Source organism: Hevea brasiliensis, chromosome 12, assembly GCF_030052815.1.
Source record: "Hevea brasiliensis isolate MT/VB/25A 57/8 chromosome 12, ASM3005281v1, whole genome shotgun sequence".
In the NCBI taxonomy this organism is placed as follows: domain Eukaryota; kingdom Viridiplantae; phylum Streptophyta; class Magnoliopsida; order Malpighiales; family Euphorbiaceae; genus Hevea; species Hevea brasiliensis.
The window spans coordinates 84814169-84833776 of record NC_079504.1 but is presented as its reverse complement, the minus strand read 5'-3'; positions in this window follow the sequence as shown (position 1 = coordinate 84833776).

Sequence of the window (19608 nt, the reverse complement as noted above, 5' to 3'; positions counted from 1 at the left end):
CATGTTTTAATGGTATCAGAGCAAAGTTTTTTAAATTCTGTTTTCACATGTTATTTGAATATTCTTTCTTCACAGTACAACTGCTCAATATCATTGGTTGATACATACAGTACATTACATTATAAATATGCACTAACGGGAGGAAATCTCCTTGTATTATTGTACAGGAGGTCTAAGATCCTCGAATTAACTATGGAAGAGGGTGATCGTTCAGTCGATCAATCTATAGAGGCTGAGGTGCAAGGGGATGCCCCAGCCCTACATAATGTCAGTGGTTCAGCAGCACCGCAGCATCGTAGTTCTGCTCGATTCGCTCAACAGACGGTGCAATGTTCCAACAAATGGTGGTAATGTGCCTACTCAAGTCCCAATACAGACACGGTGGTACAACCACGTTTTTGCTAGACAATATGACAAATTGATGAAATATGGGGCTCTGAGTTCAAGGGGACGATAGATCCTCTAGAGGCGTAATAGTGGTTAGAAAGGATGGATAGGGTATTCAAGAAACCGCATTGCATGCAGGAGCTTAGATTTGAATACTCGGTATCTTTGCTCTGGGGATGCTTATGGTGGTGGAAAACCATTCCCACGATGCAGTAGAACTGCGCAGCTAACATGGAATGACTTCCTCGGGAATTCAGCGTAAATATGTCCTCGATGCTTATGTAGACCAGAAGCCGCAAGAGTTCCTAAGTCCAAACAGGAGCGATCGGTGGCTGAATATGAAAGGGAATTTTTCACTGAGCCATTATGCAAGAAGTCTACTTTCTACCGAGAGGAGAGATGTAAGAGGTTTGAAACCGGCTTGAAGCCTAGTATCAGATTACAAGTGGTCGGATTCAAACATAACAACTTCTCTGAACTTATTTCTCAAGCACTAGAATTAGAAAGAATTGAATCTGAAGCGGCTCTTGAGAAAAAGAAATCAGAGAAGACAGAAAAAGAGGGAAAGTCAGCAGAACAGAGTTCTAGTGGTCCTACTTGAAAGAGGAATAACTTTGGGGGATACGACAGAGATAGTAAGAAGTCCGATAGAGATAGATCTTTTGGACAGAAACCACCTCGATCGGATCAGCAAACTCAACAGAAACCCAGGAATGCGCTGTCAGATCGACTTTGTGAAACTTGTGGTAAACCACATAGTGGGGTATGTTATAGAGCAGTAGGAGCATGTTTTAACTGTGGAGAGACTGGCCATTTTGCTAGGGATTGTGTAAATCCAGGTCGTTCTGGATCATTTACTACACCAAAAGGATCAATCCAAGTTTTTACCCCAAATAGTTCACCATCAGTTAGTAGAGGCAGAGGTAGAGGTAGGGGTAGTACACCTAGAAGTCAGAGTACTGTGAATCAGCCAGAACAGGGTGATGCTCCAGCTGGAGTATACGCTATACGGCAGAGAGAAGAGGCTGAGACTTTTGACATTATTGCTGGTACTTTCTCAATTAGCAACTAAGATATATATATGTATTGTTTGACCTGGAGTTTGCATACTTTTATGTTAGTGTTAGAACTACATGTTCTGTTGTTATTCCTTTACAGGGGAATAAATTTTGATGCATTAGTGATTAGTCCTTAAGATAAGGATTGTGATAATAAGTGAAATTAGTTTTGAAAGAGTTTATCGGCGAAAAGTATTTTCTAACACACCATAAATTATAAAGCTAATTAGTGAGCCTACTTAATGTAAGGCAAGAGGACGTAAAAGTAAGATGCAGTAATGGAATTGCTCTTGATAAGGGCAAGGAGGTTACTGTTAGAAATTGCTAATGGATATTGTAATCAGAATAAGATTCGAATATCAGTGAATTCAAAAAGGATAAAAGATAGGAAAATTTGATCTATTGGGATGTATCGTAGTAACTATGCAATGTTCTTGATGTTTATACTGTAAGCTGCAGATTACAGTACTGACTTGAGATTATTGTGTAGAGCTACGTACTACCCGATAGTATACCTAGCTAAGAATAGTTACCAACGGCATCTGTTTTGGTATAGTTATGCCAGGACAGAATTTAATTGTTAGAAATAAGTTTGAAAATCCTACTTAGGGATCTAAAACTTAAAAGTTAGAATATCGAAAGGTTATAGTTCAGTACAAAAAAGAAGTAAGTTATAGAATATTGACAGATAAAAAGAGTTATGAAAGTAGAGATTTGAACAGTTGATTCATATATAACAAAGAAATATTACGAATGTGAGGAAGACTACGGACTAGAATGGTCAGAGGACCAATGACTGATGAATGATTCTAACATGACCTCAATGGTCATTCAAGAAGGAACGTGAACCGAAATATTAGACAACATAATAGTAAGAGGAGATTAGTATTATACAAACAAATTAAACGTTGTATGAGATTGTTAAAAGTCTTATACAAATTTGAGGAAAAGAAGATTATACAATCGTATAGAAAGGAGAGAATAAACGTATGACTATTGTAAGATGGCCATTGAGTAAAATTTCGTGGACAAAATTTATTTTAAGGGGGGGAGAATTGTAACACCCCTAAGTTCGGTAGTGCGTTCTGCTGTTCCGGTGACTAGTGCTGTCCGGACAGCTAGGATGCCTAGAACCACACTTCAATATGAATGAGGAGACATAAATAATGAAATACAAGAAAAGAAAATACAAGAAAAACAAAGGAAAAATCATAGCAAAGAAATGTAACCAAGTTAAGCGAGCCGAAAACCCTAGCGATGGGTGACCGCATCGGGAAGCCACTGCGTGGACCGTTGACTAGCTGGATCATGGGGAACCTGGAAAACATTTTTGGGACTTAAATAGACCCTTGTTGAAGAATAAATATCATTAGAAATATCAAAGAAAAATTAAATAATTAGTACAAAGAAAAGTGAGAAATCGAAAAAGCAGACAAAACCCTAGATACTAAAAATCGGAATGCAACTCCGAACAGGGCATTATGGTCATTTGACATCCCGAATTGTCTTTTGACCTAAATGTCCATTAAAAATAAATAATATTACACTTAGAAAATAAAATGAAAAATTAGTTTAGTGGTACCTAAAGTAAATAGCAAAAATGAAGGGTTTAATGTGGAATAAGTGGAAATTCAACATATTATATGATTTAAAGTAAGTAAGTGGACCACTAAGAATCATAAAATGAATTAAAAATAAGCATAAGTGGGCAGATTGCTCCACTAAAAGATCATCTTCAACATTGAAACCTCCATTTGCCGTGAATGAAAAACTCCCCAAAATCCTCCATGGCCATTTTTCAATCAAGCTCCATGCACTCCTCCATTTCAACTCCAATCACCTAGGGTTCTTCATTAAAGTTTGTCTACACATCACAAGGAAGAGTTTGATACCAAATTTAAGAAGTTTAAGCAAGGTTTAACAAGCTCCAACCATAAGGTAAGTTAGCATTTTTGATGATTTCTTTGATAAACTTTGTATACATGTTATGGGTGTTGGTTTTGTGAAGGAAATTTTTAAGTTTGAAGAGTATTGAGATATCCATTTTTGGGCAGCCATGTAATCATGTATTGATGAAGTAATTGTACATATATTTGATGAGAATTATGTTAGTTATGATGATTTAATAAACCTAGTGAATTACTTCATATTTATATGGTGATTTTTGGCACTTGGATGGGAATTGATGAATTGTAGGACAATTTGGTGTTGAAGAAGATTTTCGGCAGCTTGGGGACACTTGAATAAATGTATATATTCATGGAAGTGTTGGCAAAATATTGACATAGAAGGATTGATGGATATGTATATGAACTTGTTGTGTAAAGTATATGCAAAAATTTGTAATGGTTAGGAGTGTATGTGATTGTACTTAGAACTTGTAAATTGAGTGTTAATTGGTGTATTGAGGATAATTGTAATCTGCCCAAAATGATGTTAATGTAAAGGGGAATGCGTTTTTAGTAATGTACCAAAACAGATTTGGTAGGGAAGTAAACATATTGCAAGGTAAATGTGTGTAATTGATGTGTGTTAAGCAAAGTAACCAAGGGCAGTGTTTATTTTAGCCAATAAGTTTAAATGTGTAACCTCAATTGGTATGAGACCAATTGGAGGTGGAACTAGGCACAAAATGTGCCAACTTTCATTGAGAAAGCATACCAAAATTCTGCTTGCAAGGTGACCTAAGAAAATGACCAATTCGGATTAGGTGCAATTAGGACCTAAAAAATGACCAATTGGGCAGCAGTGAGTTTTTGGGCCATAACTCACTCATAACAGGTCCAATTGACCTGAAATTTTAACCATGAATAGTTAAGACCTATAAGTCTTATGAAGATACCAAAGGCCAGAAATGACCATAAGCAAGTCAAAAATCTTGCACAAGTTTGGGTCCAAAAACTGGCCGAACCAAAGTTGACCAAATTGACCTAAAAATGACCTAATTTGATACCATTTGACCAACAATAGTATAATGACCATAACTTGGTCTAGTTAACTCGGATTGACCTAAACTTTTGTACCGCGGTCCATAAGACATAGATCTACAAGTTTGTAGTTTTGACCAAAACCCGAAAACCGAGGGAACTAGGTCGTCCGGCTAGGTCAAACTAGTATTCCGGAATCCAGCAAGTTGCATTAAAATGCACTAAACAAGGAAACGAGTTTGGCAAAACGTACCAAACCTAAAACCCTATCGAGTGTGACATATTAATGACACTAAAACCTAATTTACCTAGAAAACATCGAGGGTCGGTATATTAGGTGATTTAGCAAATAAAGGTATTCAGTGAATTGTTTAGCGAACATTATCGTTAGAGGCAAATTAATTTAGCACTGAAACACTTCAAATTGTGTTTCTCAGTTAACAAGGACTCAGCAAAAGAGAAAGAAATACTGAGTCAGGACCAGGAGACAAATATCAGAGGTTTGTGCACAACAACTATTTCTCTTGAATTTTTCAATTGAAATAAATATTGACTATTTGTATATTATTGTTTTAAATTGTGGAAATGTGTTTGATGAACACTTATTGATTGAAAAACATGGTGAATGGTTTAAAACTGTGAAAAATTGTTTGAATGATATTGATGGATACTTATTGATTGAAAAGCACTGTAAATGGTTTTTGTGGAAATTGAAGTGAATTACGAATTGTGTTGCCATTTTGTGAATGAAATTATAACTTTGGAAATTTATTGGATTCTTACGGATCATTTGAATAAAATGTTTGGAATTGTTTTGACTCACAATTGGCATGACACTGATACTATGTTCCTCATCCATTAATGGGGTGAGTATGATTATGTTCCTCCCTCCTTGACTTACCAGTCTGAGGTGAGTGTGGATGAGTTCTCATTATATAGCTAGCTTCCTCCCTCATTGATTTCGATTATTGGGGTGAGTATGTCTTGTCGTGGTGTACAACACGGCTTGTACGGAAAAATTGTGTCATGGCTTAAATTGTGATATTAATTGGCAACACTGTATTCTTCAATTATTTGATCAAATTGTGATATTAATTGGCAACACTGTATTATTCAGTTATTTGATCGAATTGTATTATTGATTTGCAAAACGATATTATTCAGTTATTTGATCGAATTTTGTTATTGATTTGCAAAACGATATTATTCAGTTATTTGATCAAATTGTGATATTGATCGGCAACACTGTGTTATTCAGTAATTTGATCAAATTGTGTATGAATTGGCAATACGGTATTCTTAAACTATTTGACTAAATTGTGTTATTATGAATTTTGATAATTTGTGAATGGGAGTTTAAATTCCTTATGATATTCATTGTCTTGAATTTAACTATGGTTTTACGTATCCACTATTTATATGGTTTATGAGTTGTGATTTAAAGTTTTATTTGGTTAATGTTGTGTGCACCATCGAGACATTGTCTCGTGATAGCTTTTATTATTACCGTCGCAGTGGACAGACAGACAGGTACAGACTAGGTCGCTAGTACTTCCAATGAGAGATTTTTCTGTATAACGAGTATACCGCTTTTGCATTTTGTAATCAGAATGTATGACCACTGTATGTACATATTGTTTTGGTTTGAGCAGTTGTAAATTCAAATTGTAACTTGAGGTTGTAAAATAATTATGAGTTATTTTGACTTGTAAAAAAATTGTATTATATTTCCTATATCTCAGCTTTTGAAAAATCACTATGGATTTGAGTTGAGAAATATGTTGTATTGAGAAAAATGTTGGAGTTGAGATTTGGAAAATAATTGAAGTTCTTTTTACAGGTTTTCTGAAGAACTGTTTTATCCAAAATACAGATGGCATTCTGCCAAAATTTTTACAGAAATTCCAAATAAATCAAATGTGTTAGTTCTATCACTTCAAATCAAAAAGGTTTTTAACACCTGTAAATAGTGCTCACCACTGCAAAAGAAGTAAGAAAAGTTTTTAAAATCCCTTGTAGTATATTTAATGGGTTATCAGTAGACGGAGTTTGTAATTCATTAGGTATACTACGGGATCATGTTATGCCTTACAGAGGGGTAGGGTGTGACAGAAACTGAGTCCTCGTTTCATTGGGCCATATGAGATTCTGGAGAGAGTGGGTCCTTTGACATATCGTTTGGCATTACCTCCAGAGTTGGAGAAGATACATATTGTCTTCCATGTGTCTATTTGAGGTATAGATTAGACCCATCTCATGTACTACCAGTAGAAGAAAATGAAGTGAATCCAGACCTCGCATATGAGGAAGAACCCATAGAGATTCTAGCTTATGAGGTGAAGCAGCTACATAACAAGTAGATACTGTTAGTGAAAGTGCTGTGGAACCATCATTCGGGCCAAGAAGCTACTTGGAAACGAGAAGAGGATATGAGGAGACAGCACCCACAGCTGTTTAGAAATTGATACCAGGTAAAATTTCGAGACGAAATTTATTTTAAGGGGGGAGAATTGTAATACCCCTATTTGTATAACCTGGTATATTTCGTTGTTCCGGTGATTGGTGTCGGTCTGGATAATTAAGGGGATTAGAACCACATCTAAGACACCTAGAGAAGCCCTGAACACAAATAATTAGTAATTGTCAAATAGTTAAGTATAAATAAGAAAAACAGAACACAAGAAGTTAAATGAGCATGGAGTCACAACGATGGATGACCTTCTCGAGAAGGACTGCGAGGTGGATTTAAACTTGAATTTCGAACTATAAAATGTGACGCTGCGATCCTTAGAACTATTGTGAACACAATGGAAAAGAGAAAATCACAAAAAATAATTGTTAAGCAGGTCAAATAATTAGGTTAGGGATCCGGAAGAACTATTGAATTATTTGCAAATTAAATTTTACCGGCGAGGGGCAAATTGGTCAATTTACCCCTAGAACTGACTCCTGACCTAACTGTCCAATAAAATCAGAGAAAAGAAAATTTTGAGATTAAGAATTAAATTAAAGAACTAAGGAAAAATAAATGAAAAAAAAAAGAAAAGAAAAAGGTTATTTACATAACTTGGATGACATCATCATGATGCCAAAATTATTTTTAAATTCCTACAATTTTTGACCAATTCAAATACATAAAATAAAACACTAAAATGACATAAAAAAAAAAAGAAAACAATTCCATCTTGCTCCCAAACCAACCGGCTCTCTCTCTCCCTCACTTCACCCTTAGAAAAACTCCATTAAAGAGCTTGACAACAAAAAGAAGAAGAAAGGAAGATGTTTTGAAGAGGTGAAAAATTCTACATAAAGGTTAGTTTGATTTCTCTTTTTGTATCTTTATATTCATACTTAGGCAACTTGATTGAGTGATGATTTGTTGAAAAATGAAACAAAATGATATGTTAAAGAACTACATGAATTTCGGCCAGCAGTATGTAGGGTTGAAAATGAATGATTTTGATGCAAATAATGAAGTAGTTAAGTGTAAATGAGTGTATAAGTACTAATTATGCATTTAGATTTCATGAATTGAGCTAAGCACAAAAATTAAGGTTTTGGCACCTAGGGTTTGGGAGATAAAAATGTGAGAATTAGCCAAATGATGTGTTTGACCTTGCTGGAGTTGAGAAATGGTCATGTATGACCAATTTTGGTGTGTAGGAAGTGTTGGAATTAAGTTTGAATTCGGATTGCTTATGGTCATTCTGCAAGCAGTATGACCAAGGTCCCTTTTAAGGACCAAAACTAAAAATTTACAAACCCCATTGGTGTGAAGCCAATTGGAAATGAAACTAGACACAAAATGACACATTTTTCATTTTGGAATCATGCCCAGAAAGTGACCATAGCATAGTGAACAAATTGGCCAAATCCGGATTAGGCAAATTGGCCTGTACAAAAATGATCAAATGAACAGTGTTTGTTCATTTCGCCATAACTTGAGCTAGGCTAATCAAAATGACCTAAAATTTTACCAGTAGAAAACTGAGACATAGTCCTACAACTTTCATGAAGAACCTAAGTCCAAATTATGCCCTTAACTAAGTCATTTAGCCACCCAAATTTAGTGACCGAAAATTGCTAGAACCAAATTAGTGCCCAGAAAATCTGGGTTAAACCAATCCGGCCAGCCATGTTCAAATGGCTATAACTTGAGCTACCAAACTCCAAATTGAGTGATTCAAAAATTTAAATAAATTTAAGACAATAAGGAACAACTTCTATGAAGAAAACTTAGCCAAATTCTAACAGCAATATGACTAATGGAACAGTACAAAACAAGACACCAAAACTGAAAATTTGAAATTTGTGCCTAAAAGACTTAAGAATTGAGAAATGAACCAAAACCAACAAATTAGGTAATCAAAATTTGGTATGTGAGTATATTTGGAATTCCCATACCTATTAATCCCTAGAAAGTCAACAAATTAACTTGAATAGTGTAGTGAATAGTAACCTCGAAACACAAATTTTAAGGAATGTCAAGTTTAGTATATTAAAGCTAGGTATAAGAGAATTTGAATTTATTTTTGGATTTATAATAAGTTATGATACTGAAACACTGTGAAACTGTGTGTTTAAGTAGAAAAGAATACCGAGAAAGAACCTGAGGGATCGAGTTAAGGCCAAGAGGTGACTCGTATAAGGTTTGTGCACAACATCAATATGCTTTAAAATTCATTTACAAAGTGCATGAAATGTGTATTATGCTTTTGCTTTGAATTGTTGAAAGTTTATTTGTGTATGTTTGAAATAGCAATAAATGTTTAGTAAATTGTTAAGATAAGTTTTGAAACCACAGTGTCATGACCATATATTTGAACACCTCACTAGCATGACTAGTGGGGGAGATCAGTTTCGAATTTTGATTCCTTCTCTGGCTGAAGTGTTGAGGTGTGTGCCAGTAGAAGAAGAAAAAGAATGGGTTCCCATATATTTGAGCTAGCTAGCCTTGTGATGTGACTTCTCCTTAGCCTCTAGCTATTGAGATGATATTTATTTCGAATGGCATGATATAACTGTGTGTTTTTATGTAAATGGTTTTGAGACTTTTGAAATAAAATTGTTTGAACAAAAATCTTGTCAATCATGTTTTATATTGATATCGCATGTTCAGTTTAATTTTTGAATAAATATGTTTTAAATTCTGCATAAAGATTATTTTACTATGTTGTGCACCACTGAGTCCTAGTACTCAGCGATAGCTGTTATTGCTATCGTAGATATAGAGACTAGAGGAGCAGCAGAGTGAGCTGCTGAGGATTGTGGAGCCACCTTCCTTGAAGTTCTATCGAGTATATTTTACACCCTAATTATAATAACTATTTTGGTGTATGTAAATGTATATACAAGTAGAACTGGTCATGAGCAGTTGTATAAAGTTTGTAATAATATTAGTTTGGATTTTTCTAGTGTAAATTCTGGTTGGATGAATGTAATTTATTTTAACTTTAGTGAAAAATGAATGAAAGTATTTTGTTTTAATTTGAATGAAATTACTTAGTATTATTTTGGATGATATTGAAATGGAAATTATTGATTTGAATTTTGGAATTTGAGAAATGATGTTGAAATTTGTTGTGGTGGAGGTTGAAGTTGTTGAGTTGATGAGATAAATCATTGGAAGTGTCTTTTCCAGGTATTTGAAGAACTGTTTTATCAAAATACAGACGGCACTCTGCCAAAATTTTTCTTAAATTTATAGAAAAATAAAAAGGGATAAAAATTTTAACTAGTTTTCAAACTCTAATTAAATGTTTTAATACCTATTAGAAAATGCTCACCACTTCTAAAAAGTAAGAAAATGACTTTAAAATCCCTTGTAGGGTACTTAATGAGTTATCGATAGGTGAAGTTCGGTAGTTCATTACGTATTCTACGGGATCATGTTATGTCTTACAAAGGGGTAAGGTGTGGTAAACCATCTATAGTATAACCGAGCAAGGCGTACTACACGACGTGTCAGAGCACCTAGTAGTATGATTATCTCATTTCCTGAACTCAATTTGATTTTAAGAAGTCCTTCATGTAAAATTCATATTACGCTAGTTCTATTTTCATACTTCAATAAAATCAATGTTTCAAAAATGGTAATAAAAATCTAGCAAGGTGCCGTCTGTATTTCGGACAAAATGTCCTTCTAAACCTGTTAAAAACAGTTCAATATGATAATCTCAACCATCCAATAAATTTTTCAGTCTCACAATTTCATAATTTCAAAATACAGTCCATCATATTTTACATTCATCAAAACACTATCCATAGGAGTTTAATATATATAAATTATTACAAACTTTAAAGTTTTAGAATATACAAAATCACATAACAAAATGTCAAAATACAACTGATAGTCATTACACAATATCCTAAGTCCTACCATGTATGCAGTGTAGTGCAGATGACTCTGGACTCCTATGTAGATCTGATATCTCATCCGGTCGTCGGTTTGCTGGGCTTCCCAGCTGTGTCTCCAATACCTACGCGTTATAAAAGCAACGCGCTAAGCAATTTTGCTTAGTGGTACCAAATATAAAGAAATATACACTAAAATAAAATAAATGAAATGTTTATGAATTTATGACATCGATATTCTTTGTAGTTGCTGTTTATAATTTTATTTGCTAACATTTCAATTTTTGCTAATTTTGGTGGTGCTGTATGTCAGAAGACTGGATTTAGCTATTTGAATTTAATAGTGCTTAAATTAACTGCCCGTGCATCCTATACACAGACCAGACTGGATAAACGGATATACTGGCACTGAGTACCTAGTACCTCGGGCCGTCACACCATCGGTCACAAAGTGTCTCTCGGTGTGCAAACAGTGTGGCTAAAAAGCCATATAGTCAATCCGGCGATAAGCCAAGTATAATAACACAATACGTATAGCCGTAGGCTATTAAAGTCACAGTGCGGCATAATATGTTGTAAAAATATAGTATGACATAAAGCCATTTACAGAACAGCTGTCAGAATCCTATTGGCATGCCAACCTATCCAAACTAGTCAACTAGGCAAACTAGGGCACATTATAAATTAATTGTTTAATTCTTCAATTTTTAGAGATTACTAGCTATTATGTATTTCATAAGTCAATGCATATGTTAACCTTTTTAGGTAATATAGATAAGATGTTTCTGGCATCAACATGTCACAATTTACAATTCAATATGCTATCAATATAATGCAATTTACCCTTTTCACAGGCATTCATTGCCAAATTACTTCAAGCATCATTTTATGTAATTACCAAATTTTCAGTTTTAGTGTGCTAGATTGGTCTAGCTTATTGTCCTCTTTCTCTTGGTTTTTAGCTTCTGGTCAAAGAAACAAAATTGTAGCTCTATGTTTTATTGAACTTTTAACACAAATTTCAGGTCATTCTGAGTTGTATAGATGAAGATATGGTCAATTTACTAAAGCTGGACAGATTGCACCTTTAGTGCAAAATTTGGTTAATTTTAGGTCACATTTAGTTCTGGCAATTTTGGTATCTGAAATTGCGCAAGCTATTTGACTTGGTTCTGGACATTTCTGGGCTTTGGTGTCTTCATAAGAATTGTAGCTCTATGTCTAAGCTATCCATGGTAAAAATTTCAGGTTATTTGGACTTGTTTTGAGTGAGTTATGATCATCTTAATGACTACTATTCATATGGTCAAAAATTTTGGTTTGCACTTGCCAATTCCGGATTAGGTCATTTTTTAAGGTCGTTTCTAGGAGTTTTTGGCATTTCTTTTACACATGAGTTGGCCTATTTGGTGTCTAGTTCCCCCCCCCCCTCATACCAATTACCAACAATTGCTTTTGCTTTTTAAATATAAAACTAAATTTTTATATATATATACATAACATTTTTTTTTTCAAAATTCAAAATTTTCTTTTCTTCCCCTCCCCCAAATAATATATCACAATTGGTCAAACAATTCCAGGAAAGCATTTTAGGTAGAACACTCAAGTGCTCAATGCACACAATACACCATTAAGTTCAATATTTACTTCCACCGAAATTCAACATACCGCAACACCAACATTACACATACACTTCCATGGCAACTACACATGCTGCCCACAATTTAACACCATCACATCTCATCAATAAATTAAATAAACTCACATATAATTTCATAATATTATAGGCTGCCAAACATGGCAGTTTACCAAAGTATCAAAGTCCCATTTTCAAACCCTTAATTCAAGCACTAACATGCACATACTTGGACATTAACCTACTACAACTTTCATTTGAGTTAATAAACCTTAATTCCCATCCATTAGAGGTAAGAAAAACTTAAAACACAACAAACTTTCATAGTTACTGAAAATGGACAAGTTCATATCTCAATATTTTCTTCCTTTCTCTTAACCAAATTACTCACCTCAACCTAAACACAAAGTTTACTAAGGCAAGGGAGAGGATTTGGACACTTACCACTTGAGAGCTTCTCTTGAACTTCACCAAATCTTCTTTTTCTTGTTCCCAATATCTTCCCCAAGGTGAGTAGGCAAGCTTTAATGAAGGAATTATGTGTGAAAGATGGCTTGATGATGGAGAGAGAGAGAGCTTTAAGCATGGGCAGCAATGGAGCCTTCATGGAGGACAATTTGGCTGGTTGTTTAGGAGGAAGAAGATGGACTGAATTTCTATCCACTTTGCTTTGTTTAAGTCCCTTAATTCATGGTTAGTGGAGCACTAAGGTATCCTTTATTGTTTAATTATTCAAAGTTTCCTTATTTGCACATTTATCTCATTTCTTTCACTATTTACATAATATATCACAATTTAATTTTTCATGACATTTTCAAAGTATAATATCATTTATTTTTAATGGATATTGAGGTCAAAAGGCAACCCTAGGTGTCAAATGACCAAAATGCCCCTCTTCGGGTTGTATTCCCTATTTTTTGGTAACACCGATTTTTGTCTGTTCCTTAATTTTTCATTTTTTTTTGTACTAATTTATTAATTTTTCTTTGATATTTCTAGTGCAATTACATTTCAATAAACCTTTACTTATGTCCCAAAAATTAATTATGAGGGTTCCCCACAGTCGTGGGATCGACAATTGCCTTCGCCGTAACTTCCCGGTGCTGTCACCCATCGCTATGGTGCTGGCTTGTTTAACCTTGTTTTATTTTTTCTCTTTTATTTTTCTTCAATTTTTCTTGCATTTTTTTTATTTATTTCATCAATATATATCTGTTCACTATCACCGAAGTGTAGTTCCAGACATCCTGACTTACTTGGACTAATATTAGGTCACTGGAGCAACAGAACATACAGAATTGGTACAGGGAGGATGTTACAACACTTCCCCTCTAAATTTCGTCCTCGAAATTTACCTAATGTGAAGAGCTGAGGAAACTATTGCCTCATGGTCTCCTCGCTCTCCCATGTTGCTTCTTCCTTGTTGTGGTGCCTCCATAGGATTTTCACTAGTGGAATTGTCTTGTTTCTGAGTTCTTTTACCTCTCGTGCCAAGATTTTAATCGGTTCTTCTTCATATATCCAGTCTGGTTGTACAACTATTTCTTCTACTGAGATGACATGTGAAGGATCTAATCTGTATCTTCTGATTATTGAGACATGGAACACATTATGTATCTTGTCCAGCTCAGGTGGTAAGGCTAATCTGTAGGCTACTGGTCCCACACGTTCAATAACTTCATATGGGCCAATAAACCTAGGGCTTAATTTTCCCTTTTTCCCAAATCTCGACACTTTCTTCTACGATGATACTTTGAGAAATACCTTCTCGCCAACTTCATACTCAATGTCCTTTCTTTTCAAGTCAGCATAAGATTTCTGTCGGTTTGAGGAAACTTTCAAATGGGCCTTTATCAGTTTCATCTTTTCCTCTATCTGTTTTACCAGGTCTGGCCCCATTAGCTTATCTTCACCCAATTCAGTCCAACATACAGGTGTTCTGCATTTTCTCCCATACAGTGCTTCATAGGGTGCCATTTGTATGCTAGCTTGATAGCTATTGTTGTATGCAAATTTTGCCAGTGGAAGGTACCTATCCCAACTTCCCTCAAACTCAATAACACAACTCCTCAGCATATCCTTGAGGACCTATCACATATGTTCAGTTATTATTATCATTATTAGTTCAATTTATTGTTTACAATAACTCAATGAGTTTCAAAATTTATCTGGATTATTCTTTCTGACTGTCCATCCATCTGAGGATGAAAAGCTGTACTAAAATGGAGTTGTGTGCCTAAGGATTCTTGTAATTTCTTCCAAAATCTAGATGTAAACCTCGAGTTTCTATCAGATATAATGGAAAGCGAAATTCCATGTAGTCTAACTATCTCACTGATGTACAATTCTGCTAACTTTTCCGGTGAGTAGTCAGTTCTGACTGGCAAAAAATGTGCTGATTTGGTCAACCTATCCACAATCAGCCATACAGCATCATGCTTCTTCTGAGTGAGAGGTAGACCACTGACAAAGTGCATAGTGACTTGGTCCCATTTCCATTCAGGTATGTTTATGGGCTGTAACAAACCTGATGGAACTTGATGTTCTGCTTTGACTTGCTGACATGTCAAGCATCTAGGTACATAGTCAGCTATGTCCTTCTTCATACCTGGCCACCAATATCGTAGTTTCAGGTCATGGTACATTTTTGTGCTTCCTGGGTGCATAGCATACACACTGTTATGTGCTTCTCTCAGAATACTAGTTTTCAACTCTTTATCATTTGGTATAGACACTCTTTCTTTATAGTACAGGCACCCATTTTCTTTCACTTCATATTCAGTTTCCTTTCCCTCAGTGATTTTGCCCATAACAGCCATTAATTTCTCATCTGTCTTCTGCCCATCCTGTATCTGTTGTAACATATTCGGCTTCACTTGCAACTCAGCCAAAATAACTCCATCATGAGTTAAGAACAGTTAGGCATTCAGAGATCTTAATGCTACAATAGATTTTCTGCTTAAGGCATCAGCGACTACATTTGCCTTCCCAGGGTGGTAGTCATTCACACAATCAAAATCTTTCAGGAATTCAATCCATCGCCTCTGTCTCAAATTAAGTTCCTTCTGGGTTGGCAGATACTTTGGACTCTTATGGTCTGTGTATATGTAGCATTTTTCTCCATACAAGTAATGCCTCCATATCTTCAATGAGAAGATAATTACTTCTAACTCCAAATCATGAGCAGGGTAATTCTTTTCATATGGGCTTAACTGCCTGGAAGCATATGCGACCACTTTCCCTTCTTGCATGAGTACACACCCTAACCCATTAAGTGAGGCATCACTGTAGACTACGAAGTCTTTTCCAGACATTGGCTGTGTTAACGTTGGTGCCTCTGTCAACATAGCCTTTAGCCTCTCAAAACTGGCTTGACACTTGTCATTCCAGTCAAATTTCATATTCTTGTGTAGTAATTTGGTCATTGGAGCAGCTATCAGGGAAAATCCCTTTACAAATCTTCTATAATATCCAGCTAACCCCAAGAAACTTCTAATCTCAATTGTATTTCTGGGAGGTTTCCATTCCATTACTGCTTTAATCTTCTTGGGATCCACTCTAATCCCTTCAGCTGATACAACATGTCTAAGGAATGCAATCTTATTCAACCAGAACTCACACTTGGAAAATTTAGCATACAGTTTCTTCTCATTTAGAGTTTGCAGAACAATTCTCAAATGCTCATCATATTCTGCTTTATCCTTGGAATACACCAGGATGTCATCAATGAAGACCACTACGAACTGATCTAAGTATGGATGGGAGATACGGTTCATAAGGTCCATGAATGCTGCTGGAGAGTTTGTTAACCCAAATGGCATCACCAGGAATTCATAATGCCCATACTGGGTTCTGAATGCAGTCTACGCACATCTGCATCCTTAACCCTTAGCTGATAATACCCTGATCTGAGATCAATCTTAGAAAACACACCGGCTCCCTTCAACTGATCAAACAGATCGTCAATTCTAGGCAACAGATACTTGTTCTTCATTGTTACTTTGTTTAACTGTCGGTAGTCAACACATAACCTCAGTGTCCCATCTTTCTTCCTTATAAATAGTACCGGAGCTCCCCACGGTGACACACTAAGGCGTATGAACCCCTTATCTAGTAATTCTTCCAGCTAGATTTTTAACTCTTTTAATTCAGCAGGTGCCATTCTATACGGAGCAATTGAAATTGGAGCTGTACCCGGCATAATCTCAATAGAAAATTCAACTTCCCTTTCTGGTGGCAAACTAGGTAATTCCTCAGGAAATACCTCAGAGAAATCCCTTACTGTGCGTATGACAGACAAGTTAAGTTTGCCCTGCCTAGTGTCAACCACATGTGCTAGATAGGCTTCACACCCTTTTCTCAACCATCTCGTTGTAACTGTAGCTAAGATGACATTGGACAAGAAATCTGTCCTTTCACCCATAACTGTTATTTCTTCGTTCTCAGTAGTTTTTAGAGAGATTCTCATCAATTTACAATCTACTATTGCCTGATGATGGGATAACCAGTCCATTCCCAAAATCACATCAAACTCATGGAAAGGCAATTTGATTAAGTCTGCTGAGAACTCTTTCCCTTGAATCTTCAATGGAAAACCTTTATATACCTTGTTTACTACCACATTGTGGCCTAGTGGATTTGTGACCAGGATGTCTTGGTCACTTTTCTCTACTGGTATTCCCTTTTCTACAGGTAGCTTGATACAAATATATAACTGAGTAGATCCAGGATCCACTAATGCATGCACAAAAGTATTATAGAGGAGGAACGTACCCTTGATGATATCTGGAGCATCCTGTTCCTCTTGTGCCCTTATAGCATAGGCTCTGGCTGGTTTTCTACCTTCTACTCTCTCCACAGACTCTTATACGCTTTTACGTAAATCTGGGTCGCCTTACCCGACTTTCTACCCCTTGGAGCTGGAGGGGCAGGCCTAACAGTTGATACCAGAGTAGATGTAGCAGTTCTGCATGGACAATCTCGGATTAGGTGGTCTGTAGACCCACACCGTAAACAAGCACTTATCATTCTCCAACATTCACCCTTATGCCATTTTTGGCAATGCGGGCAAGCAACAGATACTATTGGGGCTAGTCCCCTAAACCCTGTCCCTGGAGACCTAGCCACTGAAGGGGTGGACTGGCCTCTCCTCAGTGCAAACTGAGATTTGGGCCTTTGTGACTGACCCTGACTTGGTGCTCTACTGAAACTCTAAGTAGGCGAACCTCTGAATTTCTTATGAGGGGTAGAAGATGTACTGGTCTGACCCTGACCTCTTTTTTACTATCTGTCCCTTCTGTTCTGCTCATTTATTCTAACTTTTTCGACCTTCAGTGTGGCTTCCACTAACTTGGCAAACTCTGTAATCCCCAAGGCTGTAATCATTACTTTAATGTTATCATTACTTTAATGTTATCATTGAGTCCTTCCTTAAATCTTTTGCATCTCTCTGCCTCATTAGGGACTATTTCCCGCCCATAGCGGCTCAGTCTAACAAATTCTCTTTCATATTCAGCCACTGTCAGCTGTCTCTGGTGTAGGGTAATAAATTTCCTACTTTTCTCTTCCAGGTATACACCGCCCACATACTTCTTTCTAAACTCATTGAGAAAGAAATCCCAAGTTATTTGTTCTGGTGGGACATCACTAGTTACTGTATCCCACCATTGGTATGCATCATCTTGCAGTAGTGATACAGCAGCTTCCAAGTTCTGCTCTGGAGTACAATGAAGTTGTTTCAAGACTCTTCCAGTTCTGTCCAACTAGTTTTCAGCTATGACAGAATCATCTTCCCTTTTCCCCAGAAAATCCATTACTCCGAACATCCTAAGTCTCTCCATATGAGATTTTTGATGTGGAGGTGGTGGTGGTGGCATAACTCCAGCCATCTGTCTAAAGAACTCAGCCATTTGCTGAAATGTGGCTAGTGTATTTGGTACTGGTGGAGCAGGTTCCCTCTTGTCTCCTGGTTCAGTCATAGATGGAGCATGACTCTCCACCTCCTCATCGACCGCTCTCTGCGATGTGGAGTCCATATTCTGATCAAAATAACAAATCAAAGATCTGCATTAGAGTCATTATAACACTTACAATGTAATGCATGATATGAAATATATCTAGGTCCAGAAACGCTAAACCATGCTCTGACACTAGTAAATGTAACACCCCTCAATCATCTACAGTATAGCCGAGCAAGGCGTGCTACACGGCATGCCGGAGCACCTAGTCTGTGATTATCTCATTTCCTGAACTCAATTTGATTTTAAGTCCTTTATGTAAATTTCATATTATGCTGGTTCTATTTTCATACTTTAATAAAATCAGTTATTCAAAAATGGTAACAAAAATCTGGCAAGGTGCCATCTGTATTTCGGATAAAATGTCCTTCTAAACCTGTTAAAAACAGTTCAATATGATAATATCAACCATCCAACAAATTTTTTAGTCTCACAATTTCATAATTTCAAAATACAGTCCATCATATTTTACATTCATCAAAACACAATCCATAGGAGTTTAATATATATAAATTATTACAAACTTTAAAGTTTTAGAATATACAAAATTACATAACAAAATGTTAAAATACAACTGATAGTCATTACATGAGATCCTAAATCCTACCATGTATCCAGTGTAATGCAGATGACTCTGGACTCCTGTGCAGATCTGATGTCTCACCCGGTCGTAGGTCTGCCGGCTCCCCAGCTTTGTCTCCAATACCTACGCGTTACAAAAGCAACGCGCTAAGCAATTTTGCTTAGTGGTGCCAAATATAAAGAAATATACACTAAAATAAAATAAATGAATTGTTTATGAATTTATGACATCAATATTCTTTGCAGTTGCTATTTATACTTTTATTGTTAACATTTCAATTTTTGCTAATTTTCTCTAGAGTCTCAAAAATTATTTTATAAAATTTCCTCTGGGTTTAGGGCTCCTAGTTGCGAGAACCGCAACTTCCCATTGGGTTACCCATCGCTAGGGCCCCGGCTCATTTAACTTGATTGTATTTTATTTCTAAAATTTTTCCTTAATTTTTCTTACACTTATTTGAGTTATTTATGACTCCTCACTCTAGTCTAAATATTTTTCCAGATGTTCTAGTTGTTCAGACCGACACCAGTCACTGGAACAATAGAATGTGCGGAATTGCTACAGTGAGGGTGTTATAATTCTTCCCCTCTAATTTAAATTTTGTCCTCGAAATTTACTGGGTTTAGGTATCTGAGATAATTCTTTT